Below are 22753 nucleotides of genomic sequence, written 5' to 3'. Positions count from 1 at the left end.
CCTAATATCGCCAGGGCATACAGTAATCACAACACACAATGCAAGATGCATGAGTCATACAATCCAGTCATGCATCAACTCTGCGCATACTGTGTGCTCATGTGAGATAACCTTCGCCTATTAGGGAGTCTCATAACAACCTGCTTAATGACATATGCAATGGTCAATCACATCTCATAATAAACATGCAGATGATGCGCATGGGCATGTATCATGATGCTATACTCATAATCGGTATCGACAACCGGCACTGATAATCGATATCGATAATCAGCCTATACAATTGGCCTCGACAATCGGAATCCGCCTAACAAAGGGCCTAAGGGAAGGTCACAATGTGGACATTTAACCATCATCGCCCATCAATGTGGCCATTTAACCAACATTGCTCCCAAGGAGTGGTCCACCTAGAGCCAAACGTATAGTGGGCCCATGGCCTCACACAAGTGCCTAATACACATCAATATGGGCCTCGCTCATGGACCATATATACATCACTAAGGGGCCACATCTTAGGGCCTCATACACACAACAGGTGGGCCCTGCACATAGGCCTCAGATAATCACACGGGCCACATCATAATGGGCCTTATTAAATGGGCTACAAAAGCATCACAATGGTCACGCCATATGGGCCGAAAATACATCTCATTGGGCCTTACCAATGGGCTTGAAATACATCACAATGGGCCACGACATATGAGCCGAATATACATCTCAATGGGCCACGACCATGGGCCTCAGTACATCATAATGGGCCTAATCACATGGGCTTCAAATACACAAGGGGTGGGCCCCATCACATGGGCCTCAAATATAAAACAGGTGGGGCCTATCACATGGGCCAAAAATACAAATAGGTGGGCCTATACATGGGCCACAAATACATCATGATGGGCCCCATGAATGGGCTGCACCAATGGGCCTCAAATGGGTTTGGACCACACCAAAAATCATTTCACTAGTTGCAGGTGTAGCATGTGTATCACTGTACACTATCATTCTATGGGGCACATGGCCACTAATGATGGTCCACCTAACGGGCATCTCATCTCAAAACAGGTGGGTCCTCACGTGGGGCCCACCATATACTTATATATATATTGCATATATCTCAAAACAGGTGGGTCCCCACATGGGGCCCACCATATATATATATATATATATATATATATATATATATATATATATATATATATATATATATCCACCGTCCAACATCCAATCTGGACGGACAGTGTGGATGATAGAATAAATACATCAAGGTGGGTCCCACCCCCACGCATGCCACACGTGTGGGGTGGGCCCACATCCCAAATAGATGGACTGTGTATAAAACACATACATCATGATGGCACCTCAGCAACGTCCCAATGGATGGCGTGGATGAAGGGTAAATACACCACGGTGGGGTCCCACCAGCCCACACGTGTCACACGTGTGGGGTGGGCCCCATGCCATATGAAAAATGGTTGGATGGTATGTATAAAATACATACATCATGGTTGGGAGGGTCCCATCGTCCAGGGTACTAAACGGTGCGGATACAGAATACATGCATAAGGTGGCCCAACCCTCACATGTGCCACGCGTGTGAGGTGGGCCCCACGTCCAAGGAAAGTGGACGGACAGTATGGATATATCACATACTTCACAGTGTGGCCCACGGTTGCACGGTGTGGATATAATAGGTACTACATGATCAGAACTGCTGATCATGCAAATACATTATACATACATTAAGGTGGGTCCCACCTGCCCTAGACTGATGGACAGAGTGGATGTAGAATAAATTCATCAAGGTGGGCCCCATATGGCACGTGACCCACAGCTGCCAAAACAGATGGACAACATGAAGAAACATATACGTCAGGGCCCCACTATAGTAGCCTTGCTGTTGAACGGCTGGGTTGCTGGCCCAGCATCCATCAGATGGACGATTTAGATAAATAGATGAACGGCGTGGGTATAAAACATATACATCAGTGGTGGGTCCCACATGAGGGCTGGATGGCATGGATAGATCGCATACATCAGGTGGGTCCACACGTGTGGCCCACCTGCTTTGTATCAAGCCGATATTTGCATTTTCCTTTCCGTCCAGACCTGGTAACTGGTTGGACGATGCAAATCCAACACATCCATTAGGTGGGTCCCACGTAGGTGGACGATAAGGATCAAGTGGGACACACTCCATCACAAAAAATAAAAAGAGAGAGAGAGAGATCGGAATAGCGGAGGGACCTCGCCACTATGAGTCCCTCTTTAAACAATGCATGTATTAAGATGGGTTCCACCACAAGTGGGCCCTTAATTCATCAAATCAACGGTAGAAATCATAGAATCACCCACCTTGATCTTCTCTTCCTTCTTCCACCAACGCGTCTTAGAGCTCCAAGGGATGCGATTCAACAGTCGAGATGATCTTTGGAAGGTGGGATTGGGTGGTAGGAAGGTGGGCCACACAAGCTCTATCCATGGAGCTTGGAGCTTGGATGTGGGTTGCTTGCTTGAAAAATGGAGAGAGAATGAGAGAGAGAGGTGATGGGAGAGAGGGATGGTGAGTGATGGATGAGTGTACTTAGTTGTAAGAGAGAGTTGAATTTAGGGGAGGGATAGTTGACATTAGATGTGATTGATGGGACATTCTTTTGAGATTTGCAATGCGCGGCGTATTCCTCGAACTGAACGTGGACCCACATCTCCTGGTCCGGGTATCGCATCGGCGTACGAGACGCGGCATTGGAACCGCGACAACGGTACGGTCACAAGGGTACAAGTGTAGGGTCGAGCCAACTCTGAAATACGGGATACGACTCAAGGTCACAAGCAACTGCCGATAAAAGATTGCAGGTCGCCAGAATTCGACCGAGAGGACCGCGGAACTACGGAACGGTACGGGCTAGAATACGAGTCTTACAGTTAAGGTGCCTTACAAGTCCACATGTAATTTAGTCGCAGATGATCATTCTATAATTATTGACCAACCAATTAATCCTACTATAATGTAGCTCACAACAGATCAAACTCGTTGCTCAAATGCTCAAAACTTTTCAAGAAAGCACTTGGGATGAATTTAGAGTCGTCGTTGGGATACCACTACCACCATAGAATGGGAGCATGGTAGCCATTTCCAGTGGACATTCCTAAGACCCGCCTTGCCAAGACATAAGAAGAAAACCTTGGAGAAAACTCTATGCTTCTGAGAAACCTTCTCTGCTCATTCCTCTATTGCTAGCACATGAAAAAACCCTTTTCGGCTCTAATAAAAAAAAATGTCGTATCTATATCTTACATCATGTCTTAACTTAGAGAAATATGTGAAATGATCATTTTGCCCCTAAAATGATATTCCTTATCTAATTTGCAAAACGACCATTGCAATAGGAAAAATATCCATCACATAAAACTAAAGTGGGGTCCTAATTAAATAATTACTCTTTTGAGCTTTAGCATGGATGGAGGCACCCCAAAAATCTTCTATTAGAGGTGCAGTAGCTTTAGACTTTGCCGGGGTAGGCAACATTAGAGAAGAAGCTGCATAGAAAGGGAATAGGATGATTTGGTATGTATACGCCCGGGTGCCATGTCTTCCCCATCCGGGTCGGGGTTTCTTTTTGTTTTGTTTGGAGTTATTTAGGTGTTATATGATAGATGGTGCCTCAATTTCTTATGAGGCCCATTCGAATGCTTGTATATCTCCTTTTTATGAATGAGATTTCTTCTTCTTGAAAAAATAAATAAAATATAAGGTCTGCTTTTAACACACCTCATGTAGCCATGTGAAGGGAGTAACATCCATGAGATCCAAGATAGTCGACCCTCCGAATCTCTAGATCATCTCTTCCTGCGTAGCAAACTGGCGACTGGGATCTGGATTTTCTTCTCGCCTGTTTTCGTCATGGCCCCTATGCCAACCTCTTTGGTAGTGGAATGGGTCTCGTCTTGGTGGCTCCCTCTGGCTTCTTCGAGACACATCCTACTCTTTCGAGGGCTCACCCCCTACCTTATACTCCGGGAGATCTGGATGGCCAGAAATGCGCAAAAATTCGACAAGGTCTCGCCTCTCGTGTCCTCGGTGATTGCCCGGGTGAAGTGGAGACTGTCATCCTTGATCTCACTGACGTCTATAGGTAGGAGACAACCTCGGTTCTCCTAGTCGTGGCTAAGGAAGCTGGGTATTTCTGTAGCTAGCTCAATTTCCCTCTCGACGAGGTTTGTTAAATGGTTAAGGCCAAACAATAGGTGGGTAAAGCTTAACGTCGATGCTTCCGCCATGGGTAATCTCGAGATGTCAGGTGGTGGTGTCATTTGTAGACGACACAATGGGGATCTCTGTTTCACCTTCTTGGTGGGCTACGGTCTTGGCTCAAATACCAGAGCAGAGCTTAGAGCAGTGTATAATGGCTTAGCTCATTACCTGGATTTGGGCTTCCACAAGGTAGAGGTCGAATCCGACTCTAAGATCATTGTGGCTCTCCTCAACGGCTCTTTGGAGCCAAGTTGGTGATGGAAGTATTGGTTGTTGAGAATAGATAGGATGAGGGCCATTGGGATGTTCAAGTTTGGCAATGTCCTAAGGGAGGGGAACGGCCCAACGGATGGGATGGCTGGTTTGGGGTTGGAGCTCCAAATTTCCTTTATAACTCGTCATGTTGCTAAGCTCCCCCCAACAATCAAGGGTTCAATTTTCCTAGATAAGGTGGGTCTAGGTGCCATTCGTTCCAAGTATATAGTTTTTGTTTCTTTTTATGATAGGGCTATGCATGAGCCTGTTTGCCTGACTTTGGCCCAAGTGAGTTGTAAAGGTCTGTTCATGGTATAATATACGCTTGAAAAAAACATGCATGAGATCCAGACCGTCCATCATATGTGCTGCCTCACACAAAAAAAAAAAAAATCAGGACATTCCAAACAAAATTGGGTCCCACCACTTGACTTTAGAGGGGCATGAGTTTACAGTGTTCATCTGGTTTGGCCCATATGGGTTTTGGATCAGTCTTTTTTTTTTTTTTTAATATTGTGATCAAGTCCATAAATCGCCTCTCATCTAGTGGACAGTGTGAATCTAATGTACATACATATGAGGTAATTGAAGATGTATGGTGCCACATTTGGGTTTTAACTTTTAATAAACTTATTTTTCTTCCATCATGAGAAAAAATGATGGGGTTTTCCTCCTCAGTTTAGAAGAGAGGTAGTGCAGATCAGATGCCTCAAATCTTAGCATTACTGCGCTGCTCGACCGGTCGAGGCTCGCTCGACTCAAAGTCCAGCAAGCAACAATTTTTGGCGTCGACCAGTCGAGGTTCAGGCTTAACCAGTCGAAGGGGTCCTTCAACCAATCGAGGACTCGGCTCGACTAGTTGAGGGTTACGCAGATTCTGCGCGGATTTTGTGCGGACTACGTAAATTTGAGGCGGTTTCGCAGAGGTGCGGAAGGGGAATTACCTAAACTATAAATAGGGGTCCGTAGGGCTATTCTAGGGTATGTTAAGGCTTCCTAAAGTGGACGGAGTGGATATACAATACATGCACCAAGGTGGGTCTCACTGCCCACACGTGCCAGGCAGGTGCATCCAGCACATGAGGTGGGTCCCATCTTCAGGACAAATAAATGGACAGCGTGGCTTAAAGCACATACATCATGGTGCCATCCCACATAGCACCGTCCAGATGGACGATGTAAATATAGAACAAATACAGCAAGGTGGGTCCCATCCCACACGTGCAGTACGTGTGGGTGGGCCCCACGTCCAAACCGATGGACAATGTGTATAAAACACATACATCATGGCAGCCACAGAGCTGGAGACGTCACTTGCAGCAGCTGAATGCTGCTATGTAGTAGATGGACGGCTGGAATAACATATTCATCATGAGCTCCACGGAGCCTGCTGACATCAACCAGCAGTTGATAGCTGCGTGGGACCCACCGTCCCTGCAATGGTTGGATGGTGTGGATTTAAGGCACCTGCATCACGTGTGGGTCCCACATCATGAGGATGGAGGGTGGTATAACACATACCTCATGATCAGACCCACATAGCTGATGTCAACAGCAGTAGCTAACAGCTGGTGTGGGGTACTCCAGCCAATCCTACGTCCCATTTTAGGTGGGTCCCACATGCTAGAGGCGGCACGAGGTGGGCCCCACATTCGCATCAAGCTGATATTTGTATTTTTACTTCATCCAGGCCTGTCCAAATGGACAGGCAGCAAGGTGGGGCCCAACACTTGAACGGTCTAGATCATCATACCATATCACAGGTGGGCCACACACATCATCACAAGGGGAGGGAAGGGGAGAGAGAGAGAGAGAGAGAGAAACGTGGAGATGCGAGGAGCTTCGCCACTATAAGCTCCTCCATGCACATGCATACATCAAGATGGGTCCTACCACAAGTGGGCCCTCAAATGAAATCAACGGTGGATCACCCACCGATTCCACTTCTTCTAGGCTTCATGGACTCCTTAGCTCCTTGTCTATCCCTTTGATGGTGAGTGATGAGAATTAAAGGGTTAGATGGTGAGGATTTTGGGGTAGGAAGTGGGCCACACTTGCTCTCCTCTTGGAAAGCTTGGACGTCCACCCTTGGGAGTTGCTTGAAATGGAGTGTGAAATGAGAGAGAGAAGTGATGTGTATGACATGGAAGGTATGGGTCCCATTGACTTGTTGGTAAGAAAGGAATGGCTACGTAATGGTGTTATTGACTTTGGGCGAGAGAGGGATGGGTATGATGGGATATGTACTTGACTTGATTGATTGATGGATTGATGTGATGGGTTGTAGAGATTCTCTTGAAATTCGCAACGCGGGCATTTTCCTCGAAAAGAGCGTGGGCCCACAACTCCTAGCCTAAGTATCGCATCGGCACGCGAGACACGGCGTTGGAACCGCGGCGACGGTGCGGTTATAAGGATACAAGTCTCGGGTTGAGCCGACTCAAATTGACAGGGTACGACTCAGGGATGTGGGCAAATGCTATCTACATGTCGCAGGTCACCGAAATTCGACCGAGAGGACTGCGAAAGCCTATGGAATGGTACGGTCTAGGATATGGGCTTCACAATCTGGACACGGGGCACCGTCCTTAGGAAGGGCGAACACTTCTATCCTTTCCTCGTCCAGGGAGGGGATTCTCATGAGATGAGTATTGTCCTCATCCGAGATGAGATGAGGGATGCAGCCCAAAAGGTCCACACCTGCCGAGGACGAGGATGGGGAAGATTTCGAGGAGAGAAAAGATTGAGGAAAGGAGACTGTTTTCCTTTGGATTGTAGCCTGGTCTGACGTAGATTCTCCTGAGCTCAGTTGGATCTCATGGATCCCAGATCTTCTAATTTTCTCAAAGGCGGAAAGGTGAAAGAACTTAGTATTCCTATCACCTTCCTCAAGCCAGTTATTGCAAGCCTTTTATTTCCAGAAAATTTCTTCCGCAAGCTCCATCTGTCCAACCTTAAATTTAGCTGCGCTAATCACCTCCGGGCTGACCACCAAATCAGGGGATTGAGCTCTAACTTCTAGCTGAATTTGCTCCTGTACTGCATTTTTAAGATTCTGAAAAATGTTCCCGAGCACATCTCTGTTCCAAACTTTAAGCCGCTACTTAACTTTCTTAGTTTTCAGCAGAATATTAGTCATGGGCAGATCTGACATATCTTGGCTCTAGGAATCCTTAATCAGCTGAGGGAAAGAGCGGTCAAGCAACCACATTCTTTGAAAACGGAAGGGCCTAGCAACCTGAGAGAAGGGGCAGGGAAAGCGCAGAAGCAGAGGGGCATGGTCTAAGCTCATCCTAGGCAAATGTTGAACTAGGAAACCCGGGAATTTGTTCACCTAGTCCCCATTGCAAAGCACTCTATCTAGCCTAGCCCAAACTCTCAAATTCCCTACTTGATTATTACACCAAGTGAACTTATTGCCTTCAAACCCTGCATCCAACAACCCGGCCTTATCAATCGCTTCTCTGAATTCCGCAACACTAGCCGTGTCTAGGGTCCTATTCCCCAACCTTTCAGAATTGTCCACCATCGCATTGAAGTCACCGCTGACTGCCCAAGGGCCAACCATGGTTGAGGCAAGGGATTCCAAGGCCTCTTAGAGGAATCTTCTGCTGTACCTAAAACACTTCGCATACACGAAAGAAAGCCTACAAGTGTCAGGCTGATTATGAAGACACACATCTAAAGAGATAATTTGGTTAGACATGTTGTCACGCCCCAAACTCAGAAACCGAGCTCATGAAATTCTTGATCATCGAATCAGGTGCCGACAGCCACCGTAGTACCCCATTCTCGGCTCCCAGTGTGCATACCCCAGATTCCGATCCTGGGATCCTATAAGGAAGATTTTCCAACGTACATTTATCTCGTAAGAAGCATAACCACAAATTTACCCAAATCACAAAGACAATATCATCATCACATATCCACTAATATAAACATTTGAATACAATGCTGAAAAAGAAATACATATATAGAAAAATCAAAGCTCCAGAGGACAACTGCACGCTCCAAGCTCAACGCTGCTGCGACCTAACGCCACCTGCACGCTTCTATCGTGCATAGGCTTATAGAAAGCTTAGAGGGTGGTGAAAGTATGTGCGCAACGTAAGTGTTAAGCACGCAAATATCAGAGTAAGCGGAAATACTGGCAAGTCTATAAATCATTCAATATCAGAATATGCACGCAATGCGGATCAGCTATGCAAATACAAAATCATAGAGAGTCAAATATCAGATGCCGATGATTCAATGCAATATGCAAATCCTAAAGAGCCACAAATACCATCAACCTCATCTAGGCCATACATCAAACCTGCACATATCTGGCAATCATGTGGGGATAACTCTGTCTTACAAGGAGTCCCATAAATATCTCAGCCCAATGACCTCTATTTTAATCAATCATCCATCACAACATGCATACGAATGATGGGAGTCCACAGAAGGACGGCGGATCTAATCCAAATATCAAGATAGGCTCACTAATTTAAAATGCGTCACGATAGTTAAGGAAAGAATCCAACTTATAGCCACCATGACATCGGACGATGCTCCCGATGTGGGACAAAGTTCTGCCTTCACTGTGTGCACAGTAGCCTGCTAATCACTGGTTGCTCGCTCAGGTCCTCATGCCCTGCCCACTCAATGTCCGCCCACGTGCGCCCGCCCACATGTGATCACAGTGATAGAGTATCACCATATCCCCCACCGAAGGTAGATCCGAGTCTAAGTGTAGTACACTACGCTAAAATCACGAATTTACGACGGACCAAATCCGTCATAAAACCAAATAAAAGACGGATTTCGTATGTCGCTAAAATTCGAAAAATACGTCGTCATTAAAATATTAGCGACGGAAAGATCCGTCGCTAATATGATTAGAGCGACGGACCTCAAATCCGTCGTTTATTCAACGTTCAGAAATTAACGACGGATTTGGTCCGTCGCTAAAATATCTGTGATTAACAAAATATATATCAGATTTTTTTATTTTATTTTTTTTATATCTTACACCTGATAGTCATTCAAAAAATAATTCACAAGATTGTTTAACATTCACAAGATAAGAATGAATATGGAACTGGACTAAATATCAATGTGTTTGGATGCTCAAAAGGCCTGAAATAGAAACTGATCTAAATATATAGTAAATAGCCAAAATTAGGTCAGCTACTGATGAAATAAGATAATGTAAAGAATATCATTTTCCTTGAAAACTTAACAAATGATCATCATAATTATGTCCCATCAATTAAAATACAAATCCAAGAGATGCAGGACCTCCTTACTTAAAAATGGTCCGATGTATTTGTTGCCTATCAACCACCCTTTGCAGCATGTCCCTCTTTTGTCACCTATTGCAGTAACAAAAAATCACAAAAAAAAAAAAGAAAAAGAAACGAAAAACATTTTCTTCCAAACTTTGATTGTAGAAGAAAGATTTGAAAATAAAATGAGATCTAGAGTTTCACAATGTGATGGTAAAGCCTCATACACATCATTTATTAGTAGTCATGTTGTCTGTACCTGCCGTTTATATATTTTTTCTTCCATAGTTCCATGTGCCATCAAACGATATGCATAAACTGGCTTTGTTTGCCCATACCTGCAAGAAAGCAATACATTTTAGAAACAAAGAACAACAACGAGAAAACTGCGCTCCAAAAGATTAAGCATTAATTTTTTTTTTAGAAAAATATCTCGATTATCAACCTTATGAAAGACAATGGAACCTAGGACAAATCAACAAAGAAGAGACTCAGGCTCATCTATAGTTTCACATCTTAGAAGTATAAGTACACTTGTAGCTAAATGGACCCTAGTTCCTGTATACAATCCAGTTAGCTCAATGAATCCCTCAATACCGCTAGCTGAAAAAAATCGAAGTTACCTCCAACATAATAACTAACAATGGAAATAATTGGCACCACAATTCAACATCATATTTGTTGTAATGCTTGGGATGGGCATCATTTTCTGGCACACAATCATATCAAATGAAGGACAATGTGAAAATCAATTTGCATGTATAAAAATGGAGCGAATAAAGGAAACCATTTACCATTTCAACTTGACTTCCTGTATACCAGCTGCCAACCTGAGTGACCTAAAGCAAAATAAGGAAGACCATCATTATCATCATTTAAGCCTTATCCCAACTAATTGGGGTCAGCTACATGAATCCTTTTCCACCATCATTATCATAACTTGCTTTTGAGTACTTGTCACTTACCACATCAACCTACATATCAGAAATCATGGACCTCAATTGCTCGGCAACAAAGTCCTCTGAAACATGAATTCCCTGGTTATAACAAAATAACTCCATTAGAAAAACCTTATTTCAAGATGAGGCATGAGAAAAAATTGAATAGCACTAAGGAAATTGAATAAAGATAAAGAACAACTGATAACATCTTATAAAAGAAAATGCTTTGAAGAACGATTGCATACTGATGCAGAAAATTTTCTAAATTATATCAACAAAATAACACAAACCTTGACTTCAAAGAAAGAAGAAAACAATACATAGAAATGCAGAACCAGCTTCATGAATTGGAGGAACCGAAAGGCTAAAAGAAATAGAATTTGACATCATGTGGGGTGATGCCTAACCTTAACTTGGGTGAGCAGTTCGTCAGGTAGAGGACCACCTGAGTAGTAAATGAAATCAAGAAACACATCAACTGCTCCAGGCTCCAGTCCTGCAAGTAGTATCTTTTGAATGAGCTCATATGCTGCCTTGGAAGTGTCATAGTAACACTGGAAGCCACCCATCAAAACATTCATGATCGCCATAAAGGAAAAGTTTTAGTAAATTTGAGCAACAAATTCATATCCAAACATGGCAGCACAACTTTTATATAAAAGCCAACCCAAAATTGCTGAGAGGGGCCGCATATATATGAGAAAATTGCGCGCATGCATGTTGAAAATTCCACAAGGGAAGATCCCAAGATAGATGAAGCAACTAGGATTGAAATCTAACTAATTGCAACAGATCTGAAATGTACATACAACTTTTTAGAAGAAAATTTCTACATTGGAAGATCCCAAGATAGATAATTAAAGGCTAGATAGAAAGATAATGGAAAGACGAATGAGAAACAATACATTTGGAAAATAAATGAAAGTAAGCGATAATAGAGAGACAAAATAGTTGATGCGTAATTGTAAATGGTCCATAATCGGGGGCAATTCAAACTGGAAAATATAGTGGTGTTGGCAATTTAGGTAACATTGTTGTGTCAGAATATTTCAAAAGTATGTAGGCTATTGCCTATCAAAGGAGACTGCAACTTATTAGGACAAGAAATAAACACGCAATCTGGGTTATGGGTCGAAGAATCACATCAAGAAGACTAGTATAAGGTGCAAAAATAAAATAAAATAGTCAACATGGAAAACCAACTCCCGAATCAGATATCATGGAAAACATTTCCAACATGCCTCATTATAAAGTAGAAATCAATCATGATGCTCTACATGGTTAAAGCCTATATAATAGTACCGTGATATTCAATATTTCACATGGGATGGGAGCCCATAAAGCAGAGTTGTGTAAATTGCCTAAGCCAAGTCCTAATTATTGGTTGAAAAAGGGAAGGGAAGTCTTATTCACTGGTTTTGTGGAAAGATTTTAAAAAAAAAAAATGCACCTAAATAGCTCATTTATATCTATCCACCTTGCAACAAAGAGAGCACGTACTCCTTTCAGCATTATCGAAATCATTCTTGGAGTTAGTTCACAAAGGCAGAATTTTGTGTATCACAGTTTCTATCTTGGGAATTGGGAGCAGTAATCTTTAACTAGTAACAGAATTTTGTGTTAATTAATCTAAATATGAATACTAATCCAAATAAAGCTGACACTACACATGGATATCTAACAGGAAATCAAAATGCCTGAATTTTCTTGGTTATTGGACTGAAACTTCTGAAGCTCATACTTTGCATCCAACCATAAGATTGTGATAAATCACAGATGTAAAACTTCCTGAAAGATGTTTGGCAAATAAGAATGCACAATCTGGCCCACAAAGCTTATCAAGGCAGCTCTTTTGAACATTCCCTTATACTTTGTTCCCCGCAAAGTGTAGTTCAGCTTTGTGTGTTCTCAAGCATATCAGTTACAAAAGGATAAGCTGAGAGTAGCATATCAGTTACTTAGAGAAGAGAACATTGTCCACTTCTAAAGCGTAACTGTTAGATCATTGAAAAGTGGGTGTGATGCTCATGTTTTTTCTCCACCCACATAATTGACAACAAAAATGCAAGCCATTTGATCAATGACCACTGATTAAATGGCTGGATTCATCCAATCAAAGTAGTTCCCAAGAGTTATTATCAATCATACGTGGCCTAAATGATTGATGATCAAGGTTAATGATTCAAACTTTTTTTTTTCTATCTTCAAACCCTACAAAAAATAAAAATAAACAGGAGGTTCTTAAATGAATCAACACACAGCCATGTTGTAATTTTTATTTTTTTTTAAAAATGATATCTATTGCCCTTAAAAAATGCCCTTATTTCAACATGTTACCAAACATGCTTATTTTAAATAAGAGCTGTTTTCATATTTGAAAAAGTAATTTTACGAAATGAGCTTATTTAAAACAACTGCTAGAACAAAAAGAGGTTATTAGAGTAGCTCTTATTTTAAAAGTTCTTATTCCATTAGAGTAGAGATGCCAAACGAGATAATGCAATGTTTAAACCATTGGAAAAAAAATCTGATTATATTATATAGTAGACACAATTAACTATTTTCTCTAAGTGTACATACGTTTCCTCCATCTTTTAGTTCTAGAAGCATGTGGGACCCACCAAACAACAAACTCAGCAGTAGGCTGTCATGTAGCAGGAGCCACCTCTCATTTCAAGAAGGTGGATTTCTAAACAGGTAGGAATGCCCACATTCTAGGAACAAGAGGGTACTACCACTAGACAAGTACTGCTGAGTTGTCATCAGCAAACGTCCACTTGCTTTTTGGAACAAAAAGAAACAGGAACAAGAAGACACCCCAAACACGCCCTTAAACTATAACAATACCATGGATTGATCAAGTGCCCTAAGATGCGCTTCAAGTCTTTCAAGAATCTCACGGGTAGTATCAAGGGCACCATTCTGCTGGATGATTTCTTTCTTGCAACAAGTACAGCCTGTGGAAAAATAGAGCACCGGTTGGTTCGGTGAACTCAGAAAGAGATGAAGCAGCTGCCCTATTTGGTACTGAAATCTAGTACCTCGCTTAGGCTAATGCATGGTTAGAGAATCCCACAGTATGGTGTAGGACTAAGGAATTGCCTGGCTTTCTAAGACAACTCCACCTTCAATTTCTTTTAAACTGTTTTCACGTAATGTTGTTCCAGTACTTACAATATCAATAATAGCATCTACAGTTCCCATCTAAGGCAACACAAACATAGAGATCAATATAACAAGAAAAAAAGCACACATAACCTTGATATAGAGATGAAATATTATAAGTGTACATAGCAGTGTACATATTGAAAAAGAAGAATAAGAAACACCATCATCGTCATAGCCTTGTCTCAGCTATTTTGGGTTCAGTTTACAGAACCTGTTTTGTCAATCAAGAAGGAAGAAAGAATCATAGCCTTGTCTCAACTATATGAGTGGGATTTTATTCAAAACGCAGCAAGAAGAAATGACAACCAAAGTGATACAACAAGTAAACAATACAATTTCTTCACTGATGTTGAACTCTTTTTAAAGACCTAGTCCATGAGATTACACTACTTTTCACTCTATCAGTAACTTGATTGACACTGGGAGGTACATTCATGATTGTTTTGTGATTCCTTTAATCATATATTGACCAAATCTTCTTTAAGAATGAGAGAGACCATATATAAGATCTTCCTTTGTCCCCATTGGTAGATAAATCGATTCCAGGATCATCTAATCCACTCTGAACTGCTTCATGCACAAAAACTGAATTGCAGCCAAAAAGGATCAGTGGTTTGGGAGATAGTTCGCCCTTTCAAAATTCATTAGACAAAATACAACCATGATGATGCAGAACACTACACGGACCATTTGCATCAGCCCAAGAAGATCAGATGACCAGGATTATTGTGCAATCTGGATCACTGGGGTCCACAGGACAGACCCAAACTGAGCATGTGGATTATTGTCTCAGTTTAGGATGGACGCTACTGGGCCTGCTGGAGATGATGTGAAAGGTGCTACATGAGACTTCTCCTCGACCCAAGCCATCTCCCAAAGTCCAGCCAACCTACACCTCTTCCCTTCTTTTTGCTTCTGCTGTTTTCTTGAATTGGACATGTTTTTAGTTGCAATCTCCATTACCATGGGTATTTTAGTTATTAGGTAGTTTGTGATTTGTAGATAGAGTCCACTGGTGTTAGGATATATGACTAGGATGAGAAGCAAGGATTGTACTTCATTCTATAAGCCCTTGATTACATGTTCAACAAAAGGGAGTGATTGTTTGAAGTCGCAAAAGCTTGAGTTTCTCTTGCCATTTTCTAGCACAATAGCTAATGGCTTATGGTCGAATCCAGCTGATTTAATTCATGGAAACCATTGTTCCCAATGTTGTCATAATTGTTATTGTTGTTATCATATTGCAAATTATAATCAGTCTAATCATAAGATTTTTTTACTCCAATTTTCTTTATAAAAAATTGGAAAAAAGTTTTAAAAATTTATAAATAAATAAAAAAGAAAATCATCAATCATCCACTTTTTGTGAATATGCACCAAGAAAAGTAGTACTAATCATGGTATTATCAATTGAATAATTGTGTAGGGTATAGTTGTAAGTTAATAAATCTGTCATTGTGTCAAGTTCAAAACAATCAACCCATTGCACATTTACATGTATTCATCTATAAATGTAGAATGCAAAAAGGAAACAAAATATCTAAAAAGTATCTGCACATGTGCATGTGAACGAGCATATCTTTTTCTTTTTTCAGAAAGCAGCTAGATAAAATCCGCAAGAATCATCACAACACAATGCCATGCATGCATACACACACACATCTAATAATTAAAAAAAATTTAATAGAAAACAACTGCATAAAATTCACAAGAACCATCACAATAAGATTCTGTGACATAGGAAGGGCAATGAAATTAATTAGCAAAAAACATGCGTGTATAGCAATGCAGACTCTACAACATCTCCCTGCCAAAATATATGACACATGAAACAGCATAACATCAGTAGTGTTCCAGAACAAAACATAAAAAGGCAACTACCTGTGATTCTTATATGGAGCAATGAAGGTGAATTTTTTTAATCAGCTGTAATATCGGGGTACAGTTGAAATAGTAATTCCCACCACCAAAATCGTCCAAAGTACATACAGGTTCCACCCTGATATTTATATGCCTTCCAATCTACTTATATGATTTGCCACACTGGGATGAATGGATTCCCCGAAAATCAGGATATTCCAAGACTCATCTTGGCCATATATAGTAAATTTAGCATGATTTGACACTATTCCTTGTGGCGTGGCCTTGATTTTTAGGATCCATCGTGAAAATTAGAAAGAGAACAGCAACAGAGTGTTAAAAAAAAAAAACCATAAAATCAGAAAATCCCAATTTGTAAAATCAGAAAATCCCCAATTTTAAAAGTCCGCAAATCCCCGAAATCCTAAAATCCCTAAATCCCCAATTTGGGGTCCACATTCAAATCTGTAAACCCAAAAATCTCCAGATCCTGAAATAAGGGTCCACATTCAAATCGGGAATCTACAAACTACTAACTCCCAAATTCCTAAATCGGCATTAATATTGAGAGAGAGAGAGAGAGAAATACTTTCACCTGTGTGAATCTGATTTAACCCGAGCTTCAAATCCACCTTTGCCATCAGGCGAGTCACCAGATTTTCACCATGAAGAGAGAGAGGAGGGAGAGAGATCGACAGGAAGAGAGAGAGGAAGGAGAGATCTGTAGGAAGGGAGAGAGGAGAGCGTGTGAGAGAGGGATTGAAACAGAGGGTGGCGGCGCCCTAACCAGTCCTCAAAGCTCAAACGTCGATTTCGTGCTGAAGGAGGCATGCTCACCTACGCACGTGTGCACCTTTTCACACGTGTCATGAGTGTTGAATCCGAACGGTCCATAAGATGTATAATCCCATGAAATCCTAGGGGGTGAATTTTCACCCTGATCTAAGATTCTGGTGGGCCATAGAAAAGAGAAATGCAAATCAAGGGAAGAAATTGTTTGCATTTTTTATAGCCCACCGAAGTCTTGGTTCAAAATAAAAATTGATGCCAGAGGGTTTTATGAGGTTCTGCTTCATGTGTACCATTCAGATTTTAGAGACCCATCATGTATGATGAGTTCTCAAAAAAGTTAGTACGTGGTCCGTGTGAACTGGTTCGCAGGTGAGCGTTCCGCGTGCTAAAGCCTTTTACAGATAGGTTCCTGCGAAAGGATGCTGGGTGGGGCCCACCACCATGTTCACGGGAAATCTACTCCGTTAATCCGTTTATAGAGCTCATTTTAGAAAAATATACCAAAAATTAAGTGGATCCAAAACTCAAGTGGGCCACACGAGATGAAACAGTGGGGATTCAGTGAGAACCGTTGAAACATTCTTATGGCCATAAAAAAGCTTTGTTTCAGGCTTTTTTTTCTTATTTCTTTTGTATTTTCACTTCATCCCAGTGTTAATGACCTTATCAACGGTTTGGATGGCATATAAACATCAAGGTGGAGCCCAAGAAGTTTTCAACCATAGGTATTTGTTTCCCCATTGTTTCCTATCAGGTGACCCACTTGTTTTTTGGATCCAAGTCATTTTTGGTCTCGTCTTCAAATGATATCTAAGAATGGATTAACGGAGTAGATTTTCCAAACACACGGTGTTGGGCCTCACCCAGCATCCTTATGCAGGAAATTCATGCCAAGGGCTCTTTTCGCGTCCCTCATTCAAAGTGGCAACCAGCCAATGGCTAGTGGTCGGTGCTCTGTGGGTCCCAACATGACGTACGTGTTTCATCCACGCCGTCTATCTAATTTTCCAGATAATTTTATGGTATAAGACCAAAACTGAGGTATATCCCAATCTCAAATGGATCACATTATAGAAACAATGTTGAAAGAGCGTGGACCATTAAAAACCTTTTGGGGGCCATAAAAGTTTTGGATCAAGCTAATCTTTGGTTTTTCCGTTCATCTGGTCATGTATGACCTAATCAACAAATTGGATGTCGAATAAACAGTACAGTGGGCCTTAAGATGGATTTTAATGCGCCCACAGTAACGTTTATTTGCCATCCAACCTATTCATAATATCAAATATATATGAATGAAGAAAAAACACAAACATCAGCTTGATCCAAAACTTCTATGGCCTCCAAGAATTTTTCAATGGTAAAGGTTCAATCACACTATTTCCTGTGGTGTGGTCCACTTGAGCTTTGGATATGCTTCATTTTTGTTCTTTAGACCTCAAATTATTTGTTTACATGGATAAACGGAATGGATAAAATAAATAAATAACGGTGGACCCCACAAAGTTTACTCTGGTAAGGGTAATGACTAACTCACCTAAATGTAAAGGGGTTTCCTTAAAACATTCATAATCATATATTGGGCTTGCCTTAATGTGATTCATATATCCAACCCACTCATTATATGTCCCACTTGGATGAGGGGTCAGACCAAGTTTTAGCCGCATCCAAAACTCATGTGGGGCCCACCAAGTGCTTTTATATTTTTTAAGATGTCTTGGTATGGTTTTAGATGGTATGGCCCACCTGAGTTTCGTTTACGGATGATTTTTGAGATATCTCATAACCTAAAGGGGACACATTAAATGCACAGTGTTGATGTTCGATACACATCATGATGGGGCCCACAAAACTTATTAACATCAATTTTTAGGTTCCTGCAAGATCAATAAGTTGGGTCACAATTTTGACAATAATATTTACCATATTTTATATGTATAGTCCATTCACTCTATTTTATTGATCAATACCCTCAATTTGACTAGTTACTCGCCCCAATCAGGTTAACTACATGTGAGAAAGGTATTGGGAATACAAGATTGATCAACAATTTGAGTGAAATTTGATTTAAACATATGAAGTTATTTACTCTTCAATCTGGACTAATTCGATTGTCCAAAAACGGTTAAATGTTCGATTAATGGATGTGCCTAATAATTTATGAAAAAATATTTTTTTCATAGATAATTTTCAATTTCCATTTAACATTTTTTTTCAAAACGTATATTTTTTTACTCTTAATTTTTTCTTTGAAAAATTTTAACAAAATCTCATTTTTATTATAAAATATTTCAAAAAATAAATTAAAATACAAATTCTGAATTTTTATTTTCAAAATATCTTAAATTTTCACAATTTTTAATTTCTTTTCCTAAAAATTCCAAAATGCCGATTTTTTTTCTTCAAAAGCATCATGTTGTTTTCAACTTTTCAAATTTTTTTTTTAAATTATATATATATTTTTTCAAAATCTTAGTGTTTTTATAAATAACTTTTTCTTTGAATTTTGAATTTCGAACATTTTCAATTAATTTTCAAAATCACAAAAATTTTCAACTTATTTATTTTTCGTTTCAAAATGTTTGTTTTTTTGATAAAGTATCAATTTTTTAATATTGTTTTATTTTAAAATTTTCAATTCTTTTTCACTTCTCCATTTTTTTAAAACCATTTTATTCGAACTTGTCAATTTTTATTGAACTTCACAATTTATATTTTATTTTTCAAATTTCAAACCCCCAATTTTCTTTTTAAAAATATTTTCATTTTTCAACATTCTGAAATTTTTCACATTTTTTAAAATATTTTTAATTTTCTTTTTCAGTATATTATTTTTCCTCAAAATCAAATACTTTTTTTTTTCAAATTTATCAACTTAATTAAATATTCTTTTTTGTTCCCACAAAATAGATTTTTATTAAATCATGATTTTTATTTTTTTCAAAATCTAATTTTTTTTCTCAAACATTGTTAAATTTTTTATACTTCTCAATATTCATTTTCATGTGATATTACAAATCATTTAAATATTAGTTTTAAATTAAAAAATAAAATAAAAATTCCACTCATTTGTTATAAAAACAAAATAAATTTTCTTTTTGCATTCAATCAATTGTTAAAAAATAATCTTAAATACAAATATGTACAATTAAACTACTGAAATTCTATTAAAAAACAATTATTAGACTACAAGAAAACTTAATTTTTCACCATATTCTTAAAAAAATGAAAAAAAAAAAATTGTCAAGGCAAAAGTCCTTTTACGACGGACCATGATCCGTCGCAAAAGCAATTGAAAAACGCCCCGTTTGGTATTTTGGGCGGGAATTTTTAACTCAGTTTCCCGTTGGCCAATCAAAATTTGCGACGAAGTTCATCCGTCGCCTTGTTACGACGGACAAAAATCCGTCGTAAATACGTCGTAAATCAAAGTTTAGCAACGGATTAACATCCGTCGCTAAATTCCGCGACATTCGGACTTAACGGATATTCGAGAAAGACGAGTTTAGCGACGGACCTTTTCAGTTAGCGACGGATTAAATCCGTCGTTAAACCAAGAGATTTTTGCAAATACGTCGCAAATTGACCATTTTGGCGTAGTGATAAGTGGCCTTCCTTACCCTCTCTATCGTGTAATAAACTAGACTTCCTATGAGGCCCAATAATTAGGGTCAACCCACTTAGAAAATGATGAGAATGGGCCTAACAAGGCCTAAGGGAAGGTCACAATGAGGACATTTAACCATCATTGCCTATCAATTTGGACATTTAATTAACATTGCTCCCAAGGAGTGGCCCACATAGAGCCTAACTTATAGTGGGCCCATGGCCTCATACAAGGACCTAACATACATCACTTGGGCCTTATACAAGGACTACATATGCATCATGACCGACCTCATCACATGGGCCAAATACACATCACAATGGACTGCATCACACGGGCCACATATACATCAAGTGGACCACATCGCATGGGCCTTGAATACATCACAATGGGCCACATCATATGGGCCAAAAATTCATCATAATGGGCCACGTGACATGGGCCTAATACACATCACAATGGGCCACATCACATGGGCCTAATATACGGCACGTGGGCGGCATCACATGGGTCGTATATACATCACATTGGGCCTTAGTCATGGCCTTGAATACATCATACCAGCCTCATCATATGGGCCTCAAATATATCATAATGGGCCATATATACATCATAATGGGCCGCATCGCATAAGCCTTGAATACATCATAATAGGCCACACATATGGGCCGAAAATTCATCATAAGGGGCCACATGACATGGGCCTAATACACATCACAATAGGCTGCATGACATGGGCCTAATACATCAAGGTGGGTCCCACATGATCGGACCCTCAGAACTGCGGACGTTCGTGCATATGGACGGTTTGGATGTAGCACGTACATCATACGGGACCCACAGAACTTGCTGACTTCATCCAGCAGATATAGCTGGCGTGAGGTACTCCAGCCAGTCTACTCCCACCGTCCAGTTGATTGGACGATGAGGATATAACACATACATCATGGTGGGTCCCACCGTCCAAGGCCTGGACGGTGAGGATCCCACACATGTGGCTTGCCTAAACCATCCAGGACGGGATGTAGTAACACATACAACATAGGTGGGGTCCACGGGACTTGCTGACGTCCCACATCAACTGTATAGCTAGTGTGAAATACACCAACCAATCTGCTTCTTAGCAGTGGGTCCCCACGTGGGGCCCACCAGATATTATGAATGTATATTTATTATTAATAATAATATTAATAAAGGGCTCCATCTAGCGTCCAGGCCTAGATGGACGGCCTGGATGCGGGACATGCATCACGGTGCATCCCTGGACAGTGGAGATCAAATAGCTATATAAGGTGTGGTCCAGATGGACGGCATCAGATAAAACACTTACATCAGTGGTGGGGCCTTGCACAGCACCATCCATGCTGTCTAGCACCGTCTAGCACAATCTGGACGGTGTGGATATAAAATACATACATCCAAGGTGGGTCCACATCAACATGGATGGACAATGTACAGATACAACACATACATTTAGATGGGTTTCCACCGTCTCTGGACGGTGCAGATGCAAGGTATAAACATCACGGTTGGCCCCACAACTTGGATGAAACGCATGCATCATTGGTGGGCCACACATCAAGAGAGAGAGAGAGAGAGAGAGAGAGAGAGAGATAAACGTGAGAAGGGGAGGGACCCTGCCACTATGGGCCCCTCTCTATCCAATGCAGACATCAAGATGGGTCCTACCATAAGTGGGCCCTCAAATCATCAAAACCAAATGCTTATGAACACCCACCTTTGATCATAGACTTCTCCTTCCACTGATGCGTTCTAGAGCTCCAAGGGATGCATTTCATCGGTTGAGATGATCTTTGGAGGGTGGGATTGGATGGTAGGAAGGTACGCCATACTAGCTTTTCCTCCTCTCATGGAATGCTTGGACGTTGGGTTGTTTGAGAGAATGAGAGAGAGAGAGAGAAAGAGAGAGAGAGAGAGATGAGAGAGAGAGGTTGTAAGAGAGAGAGATGGGTGAGTGATGGGTGTACTTGATAGGTAAGGGTTGTAAGAGAGAGAGTTGACTTTGGGGATGGTGTTGTACTTGATATTTGATGTGTGATGTGTACTTGATTGATGAAATATATTCTCTTGGGATTTGCAACGCACGGCGTTTTTCTCGAACTGAACGCGGGCTCACATCTCCTGGCTCGGGTATCACCTCAGCGCGCGAGACGCGGCGATGGCGCGGTCGCAAGGATACAAGTCTCGGGTCGAGCCAACTCTGGAATATGGGATACGACTCAGGATCGCGCGCAACTGCTATCTACGCGTCGCGGGTCGCTGGAATTCGACCGAGAGGACCGCGGAAGCTTTCGGAATGGTACCGTTTAGGATATGGGTATAGCACATGCCAATAACAGAAATAGAAAACGCATTTCTGTAGTATATCTAGATTTTACCCCCTGCAGAATCATTGGACACGGGAATTAAGCCAAGCTTTAATTCTATGCTCACCCTCTTACTCTCTCTCGCCATGGGTTACAGGATGGCTAAAATCAACGGATTATATCCCCGAATTATTTTTTTTAAAAAAATGTATTTGATTGAGGATTGTTGTGTTTAGTTTATTGGTGATAAGAATATAATGATGACGCTTTTTCATTACTTT

At 40.8% G+C, this 22753-nt stretch overlaps 1 long non-coding RNA gene across 1 annotated transcript; it reads right to left on the bottom strand.

Annotated features, from left to right (window-relative positions):
* Positions 1-10730: 10730 nt before the first annotated feature.
* Positions 10731-16510, bottom strand: LOC131224013 (uncharacterized). The gene is made up of 3 exons (XR_009160796.1): positions 16342-16510; positions 11126-11214; positions 10731-10814 (listed from the first exon to the last, which is right to left on the bottom strand). It is a non-coding gene; the product is annotated as an uncharacterized LOC131224013 (long non-coding RNA).
* Positions 16511-22753: the final 6243 nt, after the last annotated feature.

The sequence above is a fragment of the Magnolia sinica genome, chromosome 13 (assembly GCF_029962835.1).
Source record: "Magnolia sinica isolate HGM2019 chromosome 13, MsV1, whole genome shotgun sequence".
Classification (NCBI taxonomy): Eukaryota; Viridiplantae; Streptophyta; class Magnoliopsida; order Magnoliales; family Magnoliaceae; genus Magnolia; species Magnolia sinica.
Note: the sequence above shows the minus strand (reverse complement) of the source record. Positions and strands in the feature narration are given on the sequence as shown.